Raw genomic sequence first — 5000 nt, 5'->3', positions numbered from 1 at the left:
GACCTTATGGTTCAAAAGTTATTGGGTGTCAAAAATAGACACGGACTTAGTCTAATTTTCAGAAAAAGAGGTTTTAGATCACAACCAGATTTATTGTGTTATATGTGGTGAGTGTAGTTGCTGAATTGAGAGAAGCAACCATCAGTAGTTGATGGGGAGGTAAGTGATTGTCTACGGTTATGGATAAGTCAATGCATCAAGCAGTGGTATGGTCCAGACTGTAGCTGTTCACGCATCTATTCCTGTTATTCTGTTGATGTTTGGTGGTTGAAGAGACGGGCCTGAATGGGTTTGGATCGTCAATCATCTTATCACCACACACTATTATACAAAGGTAGAGTACCTGCAAGACCTAAGGTCTTCCTTGGTACGACTGACAATATCTATGAGAGTTGGGCTTTAATGCTATCAGACTTCATATCTTGCATATATGTTCAAACTAGTCACTCAACAGAGTGAGCAGTATTAGTATTGAGCTCTGCTTGTGCAAAGCAGACCGCAGATTGATCCAAGAAATTGGTATCAAGCGGTTATAATACTATGCTGTTTAGTTGACTTGCAAACGTACCCAGCAATGGTTACTCCTGCTAGATGTGCTTGCACATTTTAGTGGAAGAAGATGGATTCTAAAGAGCTTTCTGCAGAATTATCTTAATGCACGACATAAATCTCGATACCTCGTTAAAGTTAGCATCCACTTGCTGGTTGTTAGCTGAGGATATCGTATTTATAGCTGCAAAAACAACTTGTTTAGCATTTTACTTTGCTAAAACATCAAGTTACCTGGTTGATCCTGCCAGTAGTCATATGCTTGTCTCAAAGATTAAGCCATGCATGTCTAAGTACATACTGTTTATAAAGTGAAACCGCGAATGGCTCATTAAATCAGTTACGGTTCCTCGGATATTCTTTTTTACATGGATAACTGTGGTAATTCTAGAGCTAATACATGAACAAGTGTTCCAACCTCAGCTTGCTGACGGAAGGATCGCATTTATTAGTACAAGACCAATGATTCTTATTCACCTAGAACCCTGTTCAGTGATTTCGGTCGCTGTCTAAGGACTAGCAGTGGGGATCTTAGCAACTTCGGTTGCATTTCTTGTGATGACTCTGAATAACTGAGCAAATCGTATGGCCTCTGAGCCGACGATGTATCCCTCAAGCAACTGCCTTATCAACTGTCGATGGTAGGTTATGCGCCTACCATGGTTGTAACGGGTAACGGGGAATTAGGGTTCGATTCCGGAGAGGGAGCCTGAGAAACGGCTACCACATCTAAGGAAGGCAGCAGGCGCGCAAATTACACAATCCCAGTACGGGGATGTAGTGACGAAAAATAACAATACGGGACTCTATTGAGGCCCCGTAATTGGAATGAGTACAATTTAAATCCTTTAACGAGGATCTATTGGAGGGCAAGTCTGGTGCCAGCAGCCGCGGTAATTCCAGCTCCAATAGCGTATATTAAAGTTGCTGCGGTTAAAAAGCTCGTAGTTGGATTTCAGTCGAACCTATGGGGTCCACTGATTAAAGGGTTAGATGGTGATGTTAGGTTTCTTGCTTGTGTCTACGGATGCTTGCTTGAACCTTCATTCCTCTTTCCTGGTGGTTACATTCATAGTGTTTAGACAGAAAATTGCTCGATATTTGCTATCAATGCTCTTTACCGAGTGTTGATTCAAGCGATCGAGACTTTTACCTTGAAAAAATCAGAGTGCTCAAAGCAGGCGTCCAAAACCTCGAAAGAGGTGCCTAAAAACGGTATGGTCAACCATCTATATGATGCGTACCACTACCTTAACTTGAATGATCTTGCATGGAATAATGGAATAGGACCTTGGTTCTATTTTGTTGGTCTTAAGAATCCAAGGTAATGATTAAGAGGGACAGACGGGGGCATTTGTATTGCGGCGCTAGAGGTGAAATTCTTGGACCGTCGCAAGACAAACTACAGCGAAAGCATTTGCCAAGAATGTTTTCATTAATCAAGAACGAAAGTTAGAGGTTCGAAGGCGATCAGATACCGCCCTAGTTCTAACCATAAACGATGCCAACCAGCGATCATTCTGAGTAACTAATTTCATGACTCGAATGGAAGCTTCCGGGAAACCAAAGTTTTTGGGTTCCGGGGGAAGTATGGTTGCAAAGCTGAAACTTAAAGGAATTGACGGAAGGGCACCACCAGGAGTGGAGCTTGCGGCTTAATTTGACTCAACACGGGAAAACTCACCCGGCCCGGACACTGAGAGGATTGACAGATTGAGAGCTCTTTCTTGATTCAGTGGGTGGTGGTGCATGGCCGTTCTTAGTTGGTGGAGTGATTTGTCTGGTTAATTCCGATAACGAACGAGACTCTAGCCTACTAAATAGACTTGCAGTTTACACTGCAGTACTCCCCCTTAGTCAACCTGTGGGTGGTAGTATCTCTTGATGGTTTCGGCTGTTGAGGGCTCTGCTGCTATTAGCCTACAGAATTGGCTAGGGTAAGGATGCTGTAGCACTGTAAGGACTTCTTAGAGGGACAAGCGGCGCTCGCAGCCGCACGAAACAGAGCAATAACAGGTCTGTGATGCCCTTAGATGTCCGGGGCCGCACGCGTGCTACACTGAAGTGGTCATCGTGCATACTGTTTCCTGCTCCGAAAGGAGTGGGTAACCGCTTGAACCCATTTCGTGATGGGGATTGGGCATTGTAATTATTGCCCATGAACGAGGAATTCCCAGTAAGCGTGAGTCATTAGCTTGCGTTGATTACGTCCCTGCCCTTTGTACACACCGCCCGTCGCTACTACCGATTGAATGATTTAGTGAGGACTTCGGACTGGTCAATCCAGACCATTGGGAAACTAGTGGTCGGATTGTGCTGGAAAGATGTTCAAACTTGATCATTTAGAGGAAGTAAAAGTCGTAACAAGGTTTCCGTAGGTGAACCTGCGGAAGGATCATTAACGTATTACCCTCTTATTATAAGAGAAATACAACCTTCAAACAATCAAACACTCTGCATAGTGATATTGTAGATGCTAATATGGTGAATGCAATTGAATTGTATTTGCATTAGAGTCGCAATTGTGAATGTTTATTGCAAACATTTAGCCATTGCAACATGATTCTAATTTGCATTACATTCGTTCATTCATACATCCATCTTTCATTATCCAATGCAACAAAGAGTGAGGGTTATCTAACGATAGCCATAATTTCTTTTGCAAAACAATTGTAGTTTATAATGAAAAGCCTGTCTTGCTACATACTTGGTACCTGATCAAGTCTTCAGCTTATGCTGACGGCAAGGTTTAAAGAAGGAAGTTTTACACTTCTTCGCCTAACTAAGTAAAGACAACTATGGTTTTTATAAACTGCATACAATTGTTTTCAAACCCTCTCAATGCAGATTTAGGATACTTATTAAAAGTCCCACGGTGGCAAAGATACATCTTCAAGCGGTGGATCACTCGAATTACCAATCGATGAAGAACGTAGCTAGCTACGATAATCGGTGCGAATTGCACGCCGAGCACTTGAGCTTCCAACGCACATTGCGGCTTTCGGGTCTTTTCCGAGGTCACATCTGTCTGAGAGTTGAGATGTAAAATAATCAACAAAACACTTGCATACTACCATATATGCATTGTTTTGAGAGGATTGTATATTTATATGCATGAATCTTGATGTTTTATTCCTTTTCTTAATTGCAATTCGTTGCAATTTAGTAAGGAGAATCTCAAATCTACTTGTTTCACATGATAAATTTTGTGTACAATGCATATTTCATCTCTGCAAGCAGTATATATGAATAGATACTAGCATGAGATTCTAAGGTTAGTCGCCTATCTGACGACGCTAAAGTCGTATTGCAGATAACTATGGTGATCAACTAACCTGTTAACTGATGAATCTTCTTGCACTTGTATAAATCGTACAAATAGTAGCTATTTCATTCTGTTAAAGCAGACCTAAGAAGTAATGCAAAGGCAAAATTTGTGCAAACATTAAAGTAGATTTACGTTGCTTGCTTGCAAACAACACAAATAAACATTAATCAACTTAATCAATATTTTTGATCTCAGATCAGGTGAGGTTACCCGCCGAATTTAAGCATATAATTCAGCGGAGGAAAAGAAATCAAATGAGATTCCCTGAGTAACGGCGAGTGAAAAGGGATGAGTCCGGCGCAAAGGTTTTCCATTGAAAGGTGGAAAGCGGTGCTGCGTAATGGCTAGAGTCACGATTATTTCAACTAAATCTGCAAGTCCCTCTGACAAGGGCCCTCTTCCCAGAGACGGTTCTAGGCCGGTGGCAGATCTTGGTTAATGGAATATCGATTACTGGCTTTAGTCGCGGATAGAGTCAGATTGCTTGAGAGTGCAATCCAAATTAGGAGGTAAACTCCTCCTAAGACTAAATACGATGGTAATATCGATAGCAAACAAGTACCGTGAGGGAAAGTTGCAAAGTACTTTGAAGAGAGAGTTCAAAAGGACGTGAAACCGCTTGTAGAGAAACGGATAGAACCACGAAGTGTAGCTGAGAGGAGAACTCAGCTCCTCTTGTGTATTGTTGCCTTTTTCTATTCAGTGCTAAGAATGCTTTACAGCGTTCCAAGATCAGTAGGTTAAGGGGTAACTTTTAGCCTGCCCTTGGATCTTGGTATTGATAGGAGGAGTGCAATATGTGCATGAGGAGTGCATTTTCTCAACTCTCGTGCTCAAACCACGACCAATGTGAAGGAGAGTGCAAAACTCTTGTTCAAGTGATAACAGCAAGGTGTACTAAACACACACCTAATCAGCATTTAGTTTTCACAGCTACTAATATTCCTTGCGTTGTTAGACTTAGCCTGTGAGCTAGTGTTGGCAACTGTTACCACAGTCACATTGGAGATGAATCTCTGCTTATGCAGGGTCAACAATGCTTGTCATCTGCTCTGACGAATCCGACTAGTCTTTCGTTGATGATGTCTGTTTCTTCACCTGGTGTTGAAACAACTCATGGATT

General features: G+C 42.0%; 2 non-coding genes and 1 pseudogene across 2 annotated transcripts in view; all 3 read left to right on the top strand.

Moving 5' to 3' along the window:
• Positions 1-780: 780 nt before the first annotated feature.
• Positions 781-2950, top strand: LOC149092796 (small subunit ribosomal RNA). Its single transcript, XR_016200520.1, has one exon. It is a non-coding gene; the product is annotated as a small subunit ribosomal RNA (ribosomal RNA).
• Positions 2951-3437: 487 nt separating this feature from the next.
• LOC149092795 (5.8S ribosomal RNA) lies at positions 3438-3587 on the top strand (annotated as a pseudogene).
• Positions 3588-4063: 476 nt separating this feature from the next.
• Positions 4064-5000, top strand: part of LOC149092794 (large subunit ribosomal RNA) — a 4168-nt gene continuing 3231 nt past the window's right edge. Inside the window, exon 1 of the ribosomal RNA XR_016200585.1 lies at positions 4064-5000. This exon is cut by the window's right edge and continues 3231 nt beyond it. This is a non-coding gene — a ribosomal RNA (large subunit ribosomal RNA).

This window comes from Tetranychus urticae, unplaced genomic scaffold, assembly GCF_039701765.1.
Source record: "Tetranychus urticae isolate SD_2017Ah unplaced genomic scaffold, NJAU_TeUrti_SD_1.0 Scaffold_5, whole genome shotgun sequence".
Lineage (NCBI taxonomy): Eukaryota > Metazoa > Arthropoda > Arachnida > Trombidiformes > Tetranychidae > Tetranychus > Tetranychus urticae.
The sequence above is the reverse complement of the archived record's forward strand: the minus strand, read 5'-3'. Positions and strand labels throughout refer to the sequence as shown.